Source organism: Bos javanicus, chromosome 1 (assembly GCF_032452875.1).
Source record: "Bos javanicus breed banteng chromosome 1, ARS-OSU_banteng_1.0, whole genome shotgun sequence".
Classification (NCBI taxonomy): Eukaryota; Metazoa; Chordata; class Mammalia; order Artiodactyla; family Bovidae; genus Bos; species Bos javanicus.
In genome coordinates, this window is record NC_083868.1 from 145,316,634 (window position 1) to 145,335,437 (window position 18,804).

The window sequence follows — 18,804 nt, forward strand, 5'->3', positions numbered from 1 at the left end:
GAGTGCCTGAGGACATGGTCCTACAGTGTTTGTAGTAACAAGACACTGGGACCTATGCAACTGGCCTCAATCAGTTCAGTTCCGTTCAGTCACTCAGTTGTGTCTGACTCTTTGCGACCCCGTGAATCGCAGCATGCCAGGCCTCCCTGTCCATCACCAACTCCCAGAGTTCACTCAGACTCACGTCCATCAAGTCAGTGATGCCATCCAGCCATCTCATCCTCTGTCGTCCCCTTCTCCTCCTACCCCCAATCCCTCCCAGCATCAGAGTCTTTTCCAATGAGTCAACTTTTCGCATAAGGTGGCCAAAGTACTGGAGTTTCAGCTTTAGCATCATTCCTTCCAAAGAAATCCCAGGGCTGATCTCCTTCAGAATGAACTGATTGGATCTCCTTGCAGTCCAAGGGACTCTCAAGAGTCTTCTCAGTTTGAACACCACAGTTCAAAAGCATCAATTCTTGTGCGCTCAGCCTTCTTCACAGTCCAACTCTCACATCCATACATGACCACTGGAAAAACCATAGCCTTGACTAGATGAACCTTTTTTGGTAAAGTAATGTCTCTGCTTTTCAATATGCTATCTAGGTTGGTCATAACTTTCCTTCCAAGGAGTAAGCGTCTTTTAATTTCATGGCTGCAATCACCATCTGCAGTGATTTTGGAGCCCAGAAAAATAAAGTCTGACACTGTTTCCACTGTTTCCCCATCTATTTCCCATGAAGTGATGGGACCAGATGCCATGATCTTCGTTTTCTGAATGTTGAGCTTTAAGCAAGCTTTTTCACTCTCCTCTTTCACTGGCCTCAATAAGTGGATCCAAACATTTGTTTTCTTCACACTGTCAAAAATTATTCTGTTAAAAAGAAATGAATCAGATCTCTGCATATCAAGATGCATAAATCTCAGTAACAATGCTGACTGTGAAAAACCAAGTTGTAAAAGTATGGGTGCTGTGTGGTGTCTTTGCCTTTGCATACTTACACAGCCAGTAGAGGTATAAACACCTGAGTGTGAGTAGTGTGTTTAGATTATGTCATTACTTTCCTATAGAGAAGGAGAGGTTATCAGTAGGGTGTAGGGCTTCAGTGGCATCTGAAAGCATTTTAAATAGAAATCTGAAGTGAATGAAGCAAAATGTTGACAACTCTTTATTCTTCATTGTAAGTATATAGAGTCTACTATGTTTATTTTTTGATTTGAGATATAATTCACATGCCATAAAATTTGCCTGATTAGAGTTTGTCATTGAGTGATTTTTGGCATATTTACAGAGCTGTGCATCTATCACAGCTATCACCATCTAATTCCAGAATATTTTCTACAACCCAGAAAGATACCTCATACCCATTGGCAGTCGCCTCCCATTCTCCCCTTCTCCAGTCCCTCCCCACCATTAATCTACTTTCTATCTCTATGGATTTGCCCATTCTGGACATTTCATATAAATGGAATCATATAGAATGTGGTACATGGACTTTTTCACTAAACATAATGTTTTCAAGGTTCACCTATGTTGTGGCATGTATTAGTACTTTATTCCCTTTTATGGCTGAATTATATTCCATCCTATGAATATAGCATTTTGTTTACCCTTTCATCCACTGATGGATTGTTGGATTGTTTCTGTTTTTTTGCTATTGTGATTAATGCTGTAATGAACTTGATGTACAGGTTTTTGTATGAATGTATATTTTTCATTCTCTTAAGTATATAGGAGTGAAATTGCTGAGTCATGGGGCAACAATATATTTAACTTTTTGACAGACTGCCAGAGTGTTTTCCAAAATGGCAGAAAAAATATTTCCCACCAATATTATATGAGGGTTCTAATTTCTGCATATCCTCACTAACACTTGTTATTGTCAGTCTTTTTGATTATAGCCATTTTGGTGGGTGTGACATAGTCTATCATTGTGAGTTTTCATTTGCATTAGCCAGACTGGTTCCAAATAGGGAAAGGAGTACGTCAAGGCTGTATATTGTCACCCTGTTTATTTAACTTACATGCAGAGTACATCATGAGAAATGCTGGGCTGGAAGAAACACAAGCTGGAATCAAGATTGCCGGGAGAAATATCAATAACCTCAGATATGCAGATGACACCACCCTTATGGCAGAAAGTGAAGAGGAACTAAAAAAAAGCCTCTTGATGAAGGTGAAAGTGGAGAGTGAAAAAGTTGGCTTAAAGCTCAACATTCAGAAAACTAAGATCATGGCATCCGGTCCCATCACTTCATGGGAAATAGATGGGGAAACAGTGGAAACAGTGTCAGACTTTATTTTTCTGGGCTCCAAAATCACTGCAGATGGTGATTGCAGCCATGAAATTAAAAGACGCTTACTCCTTGGAAGGAAAGTTATGACCAACCTAGATAGCATATTGAAAAGCAGAGACATTACTTTGCCAACAAAGGTTCGTCTAGTCAAGGCTATGGTTTTTCCTGTGGTCATGTATGGATGTGAGATTTGGACTGTGAAGAAGGCTGAGCGCCGAAGAATTGATGCTTTTGAACTGTGGTGTTCAAACTGAGAAGACTCTTGAGAGTCCCTTGGACTGCAAGGAGATCCAACCAGTCCATTCTGAAGGAGATCAGCCCTGGGATTTCTTTGGAAGGAATGATGCTAAAGCTGAAACTCCAGTACTTTGGCCACCTCATGTGAAGAGTTGACTCATTGGAAAAGACTCTGATGCTGGGAGGGATTGGGGGTAGGAGGAGAAGGGGACGACAGAGGATGAGATGGCTGGATGGCATCACTGACTCGATGGACATGAGTCTGAGTGAACTCTGGGAGTTGGTGATGGACAGGGAGGCCTAGCGTGCTGGGATTCATGGGGTCACTAAGAGTCGGACACGACTGAGCGACTAATCTGATCTGAATGACTATGGCTTCCCTGATGGCTCAGCAGTAAGAGAATCTGCCTGCAATGCAGGAGACACAGAAGACATGGGTTCAATCCCTAGGTCAGGAAGATCCTCTGAAGGAGGAAAACAGCAACCCACTCCAGTATTCTTGCCTGAAAACATCCCATGGACAGAGGAGCCTGGTGGGTTACAGTCCATGGGGTCACAGAGAGTCAGAAATGACCGAGTGACTGAGCACATATATATACCCTAATGACTAATGATGCTTCAAATCTTTTCACTTGCTTATTGGCCATTTATATAGATTCTCTGGGGACATGTATATTCAAATCTTTTTCCTGTTGTTTAATTGAGTTGTCTTTTTTATTGCTGAATTGTAATTCTTTATGTATTCTGGATGCCTATCAGATAGAAGTTTTCTCCCATTTTGTAGCTTATATTCTCCCTTTCTTTATTTACAGTTTCCTTTGAGGCACAACACTTTTCAGTTTTGATCAAGTCCAATTTATTTTTCTTTTTTTGTGTGTGATTTGCAATTTTTGTATTTTTTATTTTATTACATTTTTGGGGTTATTTTTCTTCCAGTTTTACTTGCAGAAAATTTACATACAGCTCTGTGCAAGTTAAGGTACCCAGCATAATTATTTGACTTAATCATGAAATGATTATCACAGTATGTTTAGTGAGCATCCATCATGTCATATAGATACAAAATTGAAAAAAATTTAAAAAATTGTTTTCCTTGTGATTAGAACTTTTAGGATTTAATCTTTTAACAACTTTCACATATAACGTACATCAGTGTTATTTTTATCCTGTTGTACATCGTACCCCTCGTACTTCTTTATCTCGTAATTCGAAGTTCGTATCTTTTGACTCCATGCAGCTCTCCCTCCCAAACCCCTGCCTCTGGTAATCACAAATCTGATTTCTTTTTCTCTGTCTTTGTTTGTTTTTGAAATATAATTGTCCTCCAGTACCATGTTAGTTTCTGTTACACAACATAGTGATTCTGTATTTATGTATATTTCAAGGTGATCACCCTAAGTCTAGTTATGATATGTTACCATACAAATATATACATAATTATTTACTATACTCCGCACACTGTACATTTTGTGTCTGTGATTCATTTATTTTGCAACTGGAAGTTAGTTCTGCTTAATCTTTCTCACCTATTTCTCTCCTTCCTGTTCCTTCCTCCCTTCTGGCAACCACCCTTTTGCCCTCTATATCTATGATTTTGTTTCTGTTTGTTTAATCATTTCGTTTTTTGAGAGTCCACATATAAATGAAATCATACTATATTTGTCTTTCTCTGACTTTTTTTTACTTAATCCTCTCTAGGTCTGTCAGTGCTGTCACAAATAATATTCCATTTATTTATTTTTAAAATATATGTTATTTTCAAATATATATTTATTTTTATTTATTTGGCTGTGCCAGGTCTTAGTTGCAGCACATAGGATCTTCAGTCTCCGATAGGATATGTAGGATCTTTAATTGTGACATGTGGGGTCTAATTCCCCAACCAGGGATTGAACCTGGACACCTGCATTGGGAGCACTGAGTCTTAGCCACTGGACCACCAGGGAAGTCCCTTCCTTTGTATTTATATACCACATCTTCTTTATCTATTCATCTATTGATATACACTTAGGCTTCTTCCATATTTTGTCTGTTGTAAATAATACTGTAGTGAACAAGGAATGCATATATCTTTTCTAATTAGTGGTTTTGTTTTCTTTAGATAGTGCCCAGAAGTGGAATTGTTGAATCATATGGTTCAGTTCAGTTCAGCTGCTCAGTCATGTCCAACTCTTTGCAACCCCATGCACTGCAGCACACCAGGCCTCCCTGTCCATTATCAACTCCTGGAGCTTGCTCAAACTCATGTCTGTCGAGTCAGTGATGCTATCCAACCATCTTGTCCTCTGTCGTCCCCTTCTCCTGCCTTCAAACTTTCCCAGCATTAGGGTCTTTTTCAGTGAGTCAGTTCTTTGCATCAGGGGGCCAAAGTATTGAAGCTTCAGCTTCAATATCAGTCCTTCCAGTGAATATTCAGGACTGATTGCCTTTATGATTTGCTGTCCAAGGGACTCTCAAGAATCTTCTCCAGCACCACAGTTCAAAAGCATCAAATCTTTGGCACTCAGCTTTCTTTATGGTCCAACTCTCACATCCATACATGACTACTGGAAAAACCATCATTTGACTGTATGGACCTTTGTCAGTAAAGTAATGTCTCTGCTTTTTAATATGCTGTCTAGGTTGGTCAGACTGATTATATTGCTGGTTATTGCTGTCAGATTGATTATATTCTTTGCAGTCAAAGATGGAGAAGCTCTATACAGTCAGTAAAAACAAGACCAGGAGCTGACTGTGGCTCAGATCATGAACTCCTTATTGCCAAATTCAGACTTAAATTGAAGAAAGTAGGGAAAATCACTAGACCATTCAGGTATGACCTAAATAAAATCCCTTATGATTGTACAATGACAAATAGATTCAAGTGATGAGATCTGATAGACAGAGTGCCTGAAGAACTATGGATGGAGATTTGTGACATTGCGCAGGACCATCAAGACTATCCACAAGAAAAAGAAATGCAAAAAGGGAAAGTGGTTGTCTGAGGAGGGCTTACAAATAGGTGAGAAAAGAAGAGAAGCAAAAGTCAAAGGAGAAAAGGAAAGATATACCCACTTGAATGCAGAGTTCCAAAGAATTGCAAGGAGACATAAGAAAGCCTTTCTCAGTGATCAATGCAAAGAAATAGAGGAAAACAATAGAATGGGAAAGACTAGAGATCTCTTCAAGAAAATTAGAGATACTAAGGGAACATTTCATACAGAGATGGGCACAATAAAGGACAGAAATGGTATGGACCTAACAGAAGCAGGAGATATTAAGCAGAGGTGGCAAGAATGCACAGAAGAACTATACAAAAAAGATCTTCATGATCCAGATAACCACAATGGTGTGATCCCTCACCTAGAGCCAGACATCCTGGAATGCGAAGTCAAGTGGGCCTTAGGAAGTATCACTACCAACAAAGCTAGTGGAGGTGATTGAATTCCAACTGAGCTATTTCGAATCCTTAAAGATGATGCTGTGAAAGTGCTGCACTCAATATGCCAGCAAATTTGGAAAACTCAGCAGTGGCCGCAGGACTGGAAAAGGTCAGTTTTTATTCCAATCCCAAAGAAGGGCAATGCAAAGCATGTTCAAACTATGTTCAAACTAATGCCAAAGCACAGTTCAAAAGCATCAGTTCTTCGGCACTCAGCATTCCAATTCAGACTCCTTTGATTTCTTTTTCTTGTCTGACTGTGGCTAGGACTTCCAATGCTATATTGAATAAAAGTGGTGAGAATGGGAATATTGTCTTGTTCCTAATCTTAGAGGAAATGCTTTCAGCTTTTCATTGTTGAATATGATGTTAGTTGTGGGTTTGTCATATATGACTTTTATTTTTATTCCCTCTCTATCCACTTTGTAGAGAGCTTTTATCATAATTGGATATTGAAATTTGTCAAAAGCTTTTCCTGCATCTATTGAGATGATCATGTGATTCTTATTCTTCAATTTAGTAATATGTTGTATCACATTAATTGGTTGTGGATATTAACCCATCTTTCCATCCCTGGGGTGTATCATACCACTTGATCGTGGTGTATGATCCATTTAAGACATTGCTGAATTTGGTTTGCTAGTATTTTGTTGAGGATTTTTTATCTGTGTTCATCAGTGATATTGGCCTGTGATTTTCTTTTTTTGGTGATATGTTTTTCTAGTTTTGGTGTCAGGGTGATAATGGCCTCACTGAATGAGTTTGGAAGTGTTCCTTCCTTTGCAGTTTTTTTGGAATCAGTTGAGAAGGGTAGGTGTTAACTCTTCTCTAAATGTTTGGTAAACTCACCTGTGAAGCTGATTAGCCCAGACTTTTTTTGTTGAGGGTTTTTCTAAATAACTGATTCAATTTCATTATTGGTAATTGATCTGTTCATATTTTTTATTTCTTCTTGGTTCAGCCTCGGGACATCATACATTTCTAGGAATTTGTCCATTTCTTCTAGGTTTTCCATTTTATTGGCACTTCGTTTACTATAGCAGTCTCTTGTGATCTTTTTTATTTCTGTGGTGTTGTAACTTCTCTAGTTTCATTTCTGATCTTTCATAGTTAGGCTCTTCTCTTTTTTTGTTCCTTGATGAGTCTGTCTAAAGGTTTATCAATTATGTTTACCTTTTCAAAGCACCAGCTCTTAGTTTCATTTATCATTCATCTTTTCTGGTTTTTTTTAGTCTCTACTTCATTTATGTCTGCCCCGAGCTTTATTATTTCTTTCCTTCTAATAGCTTTCAATTATATGTGTTCTTTTTCTACTTCCTTCAGGTATAAGGTTAGGTAGTTTATTTCAGATTTTTCTTGCTTCTTGGGGTAAATTTGCATTGCTATAAATGTCTCTCTTCTAGATTCTTCCATTGAAATGTCTGTATATCATCTATATACATAGATAGAGATGATATAGTATATAGTATACACTATAGTGTATAGTATAGTATATCTATAGTATAGTAATAGTATATAGAGAGATATCTCTATAGATGAGATAGATATATCTCTATATACTATATCATCTATACCTATCTCTATTCAGATTTTGTATTTTTTTTTCTTGAGTCACTTGTCAATTTTAGGCTCTCTGCTACCTCCTGCCTCAGTCATAGAAACAAAAAGAAACAGCAAAGGATGTTTTTTCCTTTTGTGGAAAGTAGTGTTAGAGGCTAAAATCTTGACTCTGGAGCTGCACATGGGTGTTTGTGGTAGCCCTCAGTTCACAATGATTCCATCCCAATTCAATTCAGTTATTACTAGGTTACTAAAAATGTTTAATTCTAATATTAAAAACACATGAATTTCATATTTTCTACAATAGATTTACTTAAACTTGTTGAATCTTTGGCCATAAATTAGTTATGTGTCCTTTTTATAATCCTCACAAATTTCATCGACTCTCATCTAGTTGCTTTGCTGGTGATTATTGAGCAGGTGGTTTACAAAAGGAGCACAGATACCAACAACCATGAAAAGGTGCCAGGCCTCCATATTAGTGGACAATTGCATGCACCTCATTCTCTGACCGTCTTGCTGGCATATATGTTGAGAAGGTTTATACAAAGGAGTTTTGGCAAGGAATCACAGAGATCAGACTCTGAGATGTCACTATTTTGTGTCTCAGAAAGTGACTGAAGGGAGACAAGTTTCTGGAGAGCTCATTGTCCTGTGTATCACAAGCTTTAAAAATCAGGCATTTGGCTTAAAATTCTACTCTTAAGAACTTATCTTCAACAATCAGATAAGCATTACATTTATGTACAGAGGATGTTCATTACATCATTAATTTACATAAATAACAATTGGAAGCACCCCAAATGCCCAATAATAGATGATTTAGTAAATCAGTTATTGGACTTATACACACAATAGATTATTAGGCAGCAATTAATGTTTATAGGAATGATTCATAATATGGAAAAATGAGCCCAGAATATGAAGTCAAAACACAGGTAAAAACAGCATATTTGACAAAAAATAAAGGTCTATGTGTGTGTGTATTTTAAAGGCCTCAAGGAGGTGAAACCAAAGGGTTATATTGTTTGTTTCTGAGAACTGGGATCATTGCTAAAACGTGTTTTCATACATTTCTGAATTTTCTGAAGTGAACATTCATTGCTTTTATACTCATAGGAGAAACTGCTGCTGCTGCTGCTAAGTTGCTTCAGTCGTGTCCGACTCTGTGCGATCCCATAGATGGAAGCCCACCAGGCTCCTCTGTCCTTTGGATTCTCCAGGCAAGCACACTGGAGTGGGTTGCCATTTCCTTCTCCAATGAATGAAAGTGAAAAGTGAAAGTGAAGTCGCTGAGTCCGACTCTTATCGGCCCCATGGACTGCAGCCTACCAGGCTCCTCCTTCCATGGGATTTCCCAGGCAAGAGTACTGGAGTGGGGTGCCATTGCCTTCTCAGATAGGAGAAACTATATAGATACATATTATCCTTTTGCTTTTGGCTGTCCTAAGTCTTCATTGCAGTGTGTAGGCTCTCCAGTTGTGGCGTGAGGCTTAGTTTCCCCATGGCATATGGGATCTTAGTTCCCCAGCCAGGGATCCAACCCATATCCCCTGCTTTGGGGACATTGGACCACCAGGGAGGTCCTTTTTTTTTTTTTTATTTAGAGAAGAATTATGTGAAAATTAGCCTGATCTTTGATATACAGAAGCATTGTTCTAGGCATAAAAGTAGCACAAGTAACTTCAAATAATAGATGTTTGATTTTCGTAGACATATTTCTTTGAATTTCAATAAACAGCTGTTGTTTAGTCACTCAGTCATGTCCAACTCTTTTGTGACCCCATGAACTGCAGTGTGCCAGGATCCTATGTCCATGGGATTTCACAGGCGAGAATACTGGAGTGAGTTGCCATTTCCTTCTCCAGGGGATCTTCCAGATGCAGGGACTGAACCCACGTCTCCTGCATTAGCAAGAGGATTCTTATTGCTGAACCACTAGGGAAGCCCCTCAATAAACAGTTTAAAAGCTAAAACAAGCTGTTGTGAACATTTTCTGCAAATATTATAGACACAGACATATTACATTGTTCTGAAAGCATATATATTCTGCCTCATTTAAAAATATGTGAATGTTACAATGAGAAACTACCAGAAGAAAATACCCTCTGCTGCTGTCATTGCTTTTGTGTGGGAATTGAAGATGCTTTTAAATACTGGGTTGGCCAAATGTTCATTCAGGATGTTATGGAAAAACCTGAATGAACCTTTTGGCCAACCCAGTATATTTCTTGTGCTTTTCTGCACTTCCTAAGTTTGCTACACAGAGAGCAAGCGTGTGTCCTGCAAGGATCTGCAGTCGTTGTCGTAAAGAGCAGGGCTGAGCACACGGCCTCTGTCCCTACCAGGACTTGCTGTTGCCTGGCATGTGCTCCCCTAGAAGGTCCAGGGTAGGGGCCTGCAGAACTAGCTTTCTACCACTAATTGAAGTGCTTATATTTGGGGAGTTGTTGTCTAGAAAGTCTAGTAAATGTGTTTTGCTGCTGCTGCTGCTAAGTCACTTCAGTCGTGTCCGACTCTGTGCGACCCCATAGATGACAGCCTACCAGGCTCCCCCGTCCCTGGGATTCTCCAGGCAAGAACACTGGAGTGGGTTGCCATTTCCTTCTCCAATGCATAAAAGTGAAAAGTGAAAGTAAAGTCGATCCATCGTATCCAACTCTTAGCGACCCCATGGACTGCAGCCCACCAGGCTCCTCCGTCCATGGGATTTTCCAGGCAAGAGTACTGGAGTGGGGTGCCATTGCCTTGGCGACTTCAATACCTTGGTGAGAGGCCTAGCAGATTTCTTGGGTCTGATTCTGGTAGTGAGAGTGACCCACTCAGAAAAGTGAGATAGTAAAAATTGTAGTTTAAAATTTTAATTTAATAAGTCCATGTGCTGAGATCGAAACAAAATCCTTTTATAAATTCTTGCTTGTTAGTAGTGAGTGAAGTCCATCAACATAACTTAAAAAGACTGAAGTGTGGGCATGCACATCTATATTCACATATATTGAGTGTGATCGATCGTAAATAGGAAAATAAAACAAAAATTATCTCAGGACGTGCATGGGTGCTGTGAGCATAACACTGACCTTCTAAGCAGAGGAAATTTGCTATCAAGGGTATGTGGACAAGGTAAAAACATGCTCTCCCAGGCAAGGGAGTGTGCCCGGCATGGCATGCAGGACAATGCTGGGCTAGAGGTCAGGTGAGGGCCTTTTGGGGTCTTGGCTTCTGGTTCCTTGGTGATCATGTCACCAACATGCACTGGCCTCGAGATGCTATTTTTTGAGGTGGAGGAGTAAAGAAGTTCAACCCCCTGCCACCTCCTTCTCTTTTCTGCTGAGACCATCACCAGGAGTGTAATTACTTGGACACAGTAATTGCACTGGTGGATTCTATGATAGAAATGGAGCTGAGTCATCCTTGCCCGTCCTCCCCCTAGAAGCTCTTTTAAACTCTAGTTACCCTGTCTTCATGTTGGCACTGCAGGGCTCTGAATGTGCTCTGTTGGAGGGGGTGAGTTAAGGAGACACTCCATCCCCCAAACTGGGAGAATTCAGTCCACTAGAAGTCATATCTTTGCTATGGCGGATTTAGTTTTGGGTAAAAGCAGTGCATTTGCTCTTCTTCCTTTATTGAGATCTCTCTTGGTGTGAGTTCCCATTTAGTAAAAATGGGAACCATGAGCAGATTCCTAGGATCTGCAGTTGCAAGAGTATCCCACTGTGAAACCACCAGCATTACCAGAGTCATCATCAGTGGAGAAAGAGTCTTTGTGGCTATAGACTGGTGGGCTCACTTGGGGCAGTGTAGTCCTCCTTGGGGGGAAACTGTGGCCAGAGCTGCCTGAATGCAGTGCTCTTGCCCCAGGCCCCTGCTGTGTGCCCACCCTGCTCACCTCCCCAGGGCCCCGTGCTTCCCCGTCCTGTGTTGCACAAGCTGCTGGGAGCTCTTGATCCAACCTGGGCTGCCTGTCCCTGGTGCACTGTCTCCCTCTGGGAGGTTGGTCTCTGTTTCTACTTCTTTCACTTTGGCGTTCAGGATTTGGAAGAGTTGTCTCCACGTGACCTGCACGCATGCTCCGCTCCTGTGCTGCGTTCTGGCTGGTCTGGCTGGTGTGCTTTCCTCTTTTCTCACCAGCCCATCTTTCTGTGTCCTTATTTGCCATCAACATACTTTCTCTGGTGAAGGAATAGATCACATATTTTGCCCATTTAAAAAATTAGGTTGTTTTCTTATTGAATTTGAGAGTTCTTTGTATATTCTGGGTACAGTCCCTAATGGAGTACATATTTTGCAAATATTTTCTCCTAGTTTGTAGCTCGACTTCTCATTTTTATGTGTATTTTGAAAATCAAAGGTTTGACATTTCCATGACATCCCACTTATCAGTTTTTTTCTTTTTATAAAAGACATCATGTTTTTTATATCATACTCATGAATTCTTTTTAAAACTGGAGGTCTGTTTTTATTCTTATTTCTCTTATTCTTTCCTTTGGCTTTTCTTAGCTTTATATTGTGGCTATTATATCTAAGTCTATGATATATTTTGAATTAATTTTATATCCCTAGGACTGGAAAAGGTCAGTTTTCATTCCAGTCCCAAAGAAGGGCAATGCCAAAGAATGTTCAAACTACCACACAATTGCACTCATCTCACACGCTAGCAAAGTAATGCTCAAAATTCACCAAGAGAGGCTTCAACAGTACATGAACTGAGAACTTCCAGATGTACAAACTGGATTTAGAAAAGGCAGAGGACCCAGAGATCAAATTGCCAACATCTGTTTGATCATAGAGAGAGCAAGGGAATTCCAGAAAAACATCAACTTCTGCTTCATTGACTACGCTAAAGTCTTTGACTGTGTGGATCACAACAAACTGCTTCAAGATATGGGAATACCAGATGACCTTATCTGCCTGTTTAGCCTGCTTTCACTTTGATTGAAATCACGTTGAATTGATAGATGAGTTTGGTGCAGTTGACATCCTGTGGGATAGAAGTGTTGAGAGGGGACGTTCTTGCTTTGTCCCTGATCTTAGAGGAAAAGTGTTCAGTCTTTTACCCATATGTGTGATGTTATGTGTAGGTTTTTACTGGAGGTCCTTTATCAGGTTCATAAAGTGCTCTTATTCCAAATTTGCTGAGGATTTTTTTTCATGAGTGGTATTGAATTTTGTCAAAGGCTTTTTCTGTCTGCATCTTTGAAGTCATGTATAGTTTTTCTTTTTTTCTGTTTATATGGTCCATAAACAATTTCAGGCATACCTCCGAGATACTGTGAGTTTGATTTCAGACCAGAGCAATAAAGTAAATATTGAAATAAAGAGTCGCATGAATTTTTTTGTTTCCCTGTGCATGTATGTTATGTTTACAGTATGTTGTTGCTGTTCAGTTGCCTAGTCACGTCCGACTCTTTGTGACCCCGTGGACTGCAGCATGTTAGGCCTCCCTGTCCCTCACCATCTCCTGAAGTTTGCCCAAGTTCATGTCCATTGCATCAGTGATGCCACCCAGCCATCTCATCCTCTGATGTCCCCTTCTCCTTCTGCCCTCAATCTTTCCCAGCATCAGCGACTTTTCCAATGAGTGGGCTGTTCCCATCAGATGACCAAAATACTGGAGCTTCAACTTACTTAATGTTTACACTATGCTCTAGTCTATTATGTGTGCAATAGCATTATGTCTAAAAACCAATGTGTACCTTAACTTGAAAATATTTTATTGCTCAAAAATGCTAATCATTATGTGAACCTTCAGCAAGTGGTAATCTTTGTATTGGTGGAGGGTTTGAAATATTGCATGAATTACCAAAATGTGATATAAACACATGAAGTGATCAAACACTACTGGAAAAAATGTCACTGATAGACTTACTTAACGCAGGGTTGCACAAACTTTCAATTTGTTAAGAAAAAGCAAAACAAAACCAATATCTGAAGCACAGTAAAATGAAGTGCAATAAAATGAGGTTGCCTGTACATTGGTTTTTATGTTTTTTGTGGGTTTTTTTTGGTATAGAATCAGTTGCTTTTCTAGATAGAAATCCACTTTGCTATGATATATTTTTTATATTGTATGATTACATATGTTAAATGTAAGAGTTTTGCATCTATATATATGAGGAATATTGGTTTACTTACAGTTTCTTTTTTTTGGGTTTTGGCATCAAGTTAACTCTTGCCTAACAGAAGGATTTGTCTAGTGGTTTCTTACATTCCATCTTCAGGACAAGTTAGTAAGAAACTGCTATTATTTCTTCCTTGAGTATTTCTTCCATTGAAGCCATCTGGATTGGCTATTTTATTGGTAGGAAGATTTTTAACTTGAATACTTATAGAGTTATCTGGTTTTTCTTGAGTGAGTTTTGATAGCTTTATTTTTCTAAGAATTCCATTTATTGGCATGCGATAGTTTCTCAAATTCCTTTGTTATATTTATTTTCTTTTTACTGAAGTGAAATTCGTGTCATGCATAATTGATCATTAGAAAGTGTGCAGTTCAGTGAATTCAGCGGTGTCGAGCAGCCACCACCCAGTCTTAGACATTTCAAAGTCAGACTTTTTCACCACCTCAGGGGAATACCACATCCCCATTAAGTAATTACTGTCCATATTCCTTGTTCCCCATAACCTGGAAACTGCTAATTCTCTTTCTATCTCTGTGGATTTACCTATTCAATACAATACCTATTGTATTTCCTGTAAATGGAATTATACAGTATGTGACCTCTGTGATTGAACATAATGTTTTTAAAGTTCATCTGAGTTGTAGCATGTATCAGCACTTCACTGCTTTTTATGGCCACAGAATATTCCATTATTTGGACATATTTGTTAATGGACATTTGAGTTGTTTCCACATTTTGGCTATTGTCAGTAATGATGCTTTGAACAAGTGTCTGTTTGAGTCTCTCTTTTAGTTCTTTTGGATATATACCTAAGAATAGAATGGCCAAGTCATATGATAATTCCGTGTTTTACTTTTTGAGGAACTGGTAAATTGTTTTCCATTTAGGCTGCACAGTTTTAAATTCTTACCAGTGATAAATGAAAGTGCTTGTTTCTCTAGGTCCTCCCCAACACTTGGATGTATCTTGGGTTGTTATTGCATGGAGTGCTCTCTAAATGCCAGTTATGTGATGGTGGGCGATGGTGTTGTTTGATAGTGCTGTTGTTCCTGTATCTCTTACTAATCTTCTGTCTAGTTGTTTTGATCCCTTTATTATTATGTAATGCCTTTTTTTTTTTACTTCTGATAAAATTCTTTGCACTGAAACCTCATTTTTTCTGATATTAATATAGTCATTCCTACTTCCTTTTGATTAGGATTAGAGTGGTACATCTTTTTCCATCCCTTTTATTTTAATCTATTTGTATATTTATTTTTAAAGTGGGTTTCTTATTAATATTGTAGTGAGGTCCTATTTTTTTTATCCAATCTTAAAAATTTCTGTATTTTAACGAGGTTGTTTTAGACCATTTATACATAACAAGGGACTTCCCAGGTAGCACTAGTGGTAAAAAACCCACCTGCCAGTGCAGGAGATGTAAAAGATGCAGGTTCGACCCTTGGGTCAGGACGATCCCCTGGAGGAGGTCATGGCAACCCACTCCAGTATTCTTGCCTGGAGAATCCCATTGACAGAGGAGTCTGGTGGGCTACAGTCCATAGGGTCACAAAGAATTGGACATGGCTGAAATGACTTAGCACATACTTAATATGACTATTGATATGATTGAACTTAAATTCATAATTTTGCCATTGGTTTTCTATTGGTCCCATGTGCTGTTAGGTCCTCTTGTCCTCTTTTTTTGACTTATTTTGTGTCAAGTACTATTTGTGATGAATTGTATCACCTTTACTAGCTTATTAGCTATATCACTACTTCGTTTTTATTAGTTTCTTTGGGATTCATTGTGTATATTCTTATCACTGTCTGTCTTCAAATAATATACAAGTTCACTTATAGTATAAAACCCAACAGCAATATACTTCCATCTCACTTCTCCTGACCTTTATGTTACTTACTGTCATGATATTTTTACTTCTACACTGCTCTAAACCACACAATACATTGTCATTATTTTTGCTTTATGTAGTCCATTATCTTTTAAAACAATCTTATAAATTAAGAAGAAAGCCTCTTATATTTATTCATGAATTTTGTTCCCAGTGCTTTACATTTCTTTCTGTAGATCTAGATTTTCTTCTGATATAATTTTTCTTTTGTATGATGGACTTACTTTAACATTGTAGTTTAGAAGTGTTGGTGATGAATTATTTTAGCTTTTGTTTATTGGGAAAAAAATCTTCATTTTGCTTTTGATTTGAAAGTTATTTTCACTATATATAGTTTTTCAGGTTGGTAGCTTTTTCCTTCATTACTTTGAGATGTTATTTCATTGACTTCTGGCTTGCATTGTTTCTGGAAAGCCTTTGTCCACCACGTCTGTGTTCCTCTGAACATACTTTTTTTTTTTCCCTCTGGTTGCTTTGAAGATTTTCTCTTTGGGTAAGTCAACTATAATATACCTTGAACCTTGATTTCATTTCCTTCATGTTGTCTTCTGCTTGGGGATTGTTGACCTTGAATTTATGGATTCATAATTTTCATCAATTTTTGAAAAAAAAAGTCATTATATCTTTAAATACATTTTGTCCCATCCTGTTCTCCACCCCCGCCCCAAGTGTTCAATTACACAAATATTTCAGTGTTTTTAGGGAAGAGGGAATCTTTCCCTGTGTTTCATTTTAGATCATTTCTGTCTTCACAGATTGTTTTGTCTGCTCACTGACTAATCTTTCCTTTCTAGTGTCTAATGTGATGTTAATGCCATCTAGTGTATTTTTCATTTCAGACGTATTTTTCTTCTCTGTGTGTTTAATTTGGGTCTTTTAAAAAATGCTTTTCATGTCTCTCCTACACGCTATGCTTTCCTCTATCTTCTTGAACATGTACAATGTGTTTATAGTAGCTGTTTTAGGGACTGCGTGTGCTAATTATTTCCTGGGTAATTTCTGGTTCCTTTTCTTATTGATCAACTATCCTCCATATGAGATATATTCTTATGCTTCTTTGCATCCCTGGTATTTTTTAAATGAACAAAAGACATGATTGTATGTTGTTGGGTTATGCCTTTTTATTTACTTTAGATTTTCCTCTTGAAATGGACTCGTTGCTTGGAAAGTTTAGCCCCCATCTACAGGATCGCACAGACACGACTGAAGCGACTTAGCAGCAGCAGCAGCAGCAGTACCTAGTTGTCTGTGCTCTCCCAAGTGCCCGGCCCAGTGGTCCCCGTGTCGTAGGTTCCCTGGTCCAGTTGGTGGGAGTGAGGTCCACTCCTGAGGCTGTGCCAGTGATGGCGACACTTTGTTCTGCTTCTTGCTGTCACGTGTTCCCTGGCCTCAGTTACACAGGTTGACCAGTGTCCTGGTGAAGAGTCAGGTGCATCCCCACTGGTCTCAAGAGCACGTCTTAGCTCTCTCCTTTCTGGTCTTCTACCCTGCTGGTTCTCGCTGCCGTTGCCTCCTTGAACCTCAGCTGTTTCCTCACCTCAAGACTCCCCTGACTCTGCCTGGGTCCGCCTTCTGGCGCCATGGCCTTGAAACCTTCCCAGCTGTCCTCTGCGCAGCCAGTACGCATCCCATGTGTTTCCCCCTCAGGCTCCTTGTTCTGTGCTGCCTGTTGTCCCACTGCTGAGCACCTGTCTCATGTCTTCTGTCTGTTTCTTCATCGTTTGAGGCTGGAGAGTCCACCTGGTTCCTCCTCGCTGTCATGCCAGAAGTGGATGTCTCCTGAGTTCCACTGGCCTTCAGTCCTCCCTGGATGAATGCTCCAGGGCTCCCTGAGGAGTCGCCTGAGCAGAGCTGTTTACCTGCCGGGGAGTCTGCACAGGCTGGGCTCCAAGGTCCTGCTCTAAGGCACAGCGTTCTTCAACTTGGAGCTGAAACCATGTGGGTGGGGATTGCGGTGGGGGGTCCTGTCTACACCTCACTGCGCTCTTCTCCTTGCTGCTTGCCACAGACCTCAAGGGCTGTAGGAGTCAGTGCCACCCAGACTTCCACCAGGGTTAGGACTGTGGGCCAGGGTTCAGGGGAGACTGCACTCTGAGTGGTTACTGGTGTCTTTCAAGTTCCAGACTCAGTTTAGAATCCAACCATCTTTCACGGAATTCTTTTTCCTGGAGACTATCTTTGGCCTTCTAAATAACTGACTCATGGCTACATTCTTTTAAAACATTTATTTAGTTTGATAAAATTTGATATCTAAGATGATGGAGCATCCTTTGAGTTATTTTCTACCATGATTTCCAGTTATAATAATTTTTTTAACCTGTTTACAGGGCTGCCTACAGAGGGAAGCTCTTCACATGGTTCCATGTAAGTAGCGCTTCTTGTGATGCCTTTGGAGAGGTACGTCTTTAAACTGAGTGATTCTTCCCACATCAGTTGAGTTGTGAAGTCTTGCTTACATATGAAGCCATGTGTCTTGCTGACTCTCCTTGTGGCCTGGCCTCAAGTCCCACAAGGGCCCCATCACAGGTCAGGTGCAGCGTCCTGTCAGTGGTGTGTGTCATTTCCCTCTGGTTTCTGGAGAGCCAGCATGTTAAAAGAGGTAGTTTGCTTCTTTTCTAAAAACCTTCTCCAGAGTCACCTGACTACACTGTCCAGCAGGGGCCTGAGAACCAGTTGTTAGCCTGGGCCAAGCAGATAGTGCCTTTGTCCCAGGTTCCAGCAGTGACCAGTGTGCACTGTGGCCGTCATGGTGTCACGTCCAGGCCCCAAGGACATTTCTTTGTGGCTGTGACTCCAGTTTTGCAAAACTACCTTAAAAGGATTCCTTTTAGATTTATCCTTAAGATGCCTTCATTTTTCTAAAAGTTTTCAGTGGCCTTGCTGGGAAGGCTGCTGTGGTCATGCTGGTGGCTGCTCTGTGCCCGTTCTGCTCCTCCGAGCCCCTTGCCCTGCCCTGGGGGGTGGTGCTGTCCTTCAGTTCACTTTCCAAGGCTTGGGAGGCAACATCACTGGTCACTGTGCTTGTCGGTGGTGAGATGGGGCTCTGAGGTGAAGCCTCTGACCTCATGAGCTCACATCCACTCATATCCAGCGATGGCAGGATAACTGGGAGCTGCCTTGATGACAGAATGTGGGCTCCAAACTTGGTATCTGCCCTTTTTGGTGACCTTCACCACAGCTCCGAGTGGTCCTGAGCTCACCTGATCCGGATCAGAGAGCGCTAGAGCGCCACTATGACCTTCCGGGGCCTGCTGCCAGCAGCCCCCTCGGGAGACATGAGAGACAGGGGCAAGGAGTC

The 18,804-nt window shown here is 40.1% G+C and overlaps 1 protein-coding gene across 17 annotated transcripts in view; it reads left to right on the forward strand.

Moving 5' to 3' along the window:
- Nucleotides 1-18,804, forward strand: part of PCBP3 (poly(rC) binding protein 3) — a 230,473-nt gene that overhangs the window by 68,917 nt on the left and 142,752 nt on the right. For 3 of the 17 annotated variants that reach the window (XM_061423866.1, XM_061423734.1, XM_061423740.1), the window contains exon 2: nt 17,834-17,870. The exons of the other annotated variants lie outside the window; for them this stretch is intronic. The gene's annotated coding sequence lies outside the window, so the exon portion shown is untranslated. The remainder of the gene's footprint in view (nt 1-17,833; nt 17,871-18,804) is intronic. 17 annotated transcript variants of the gene reach the window in all.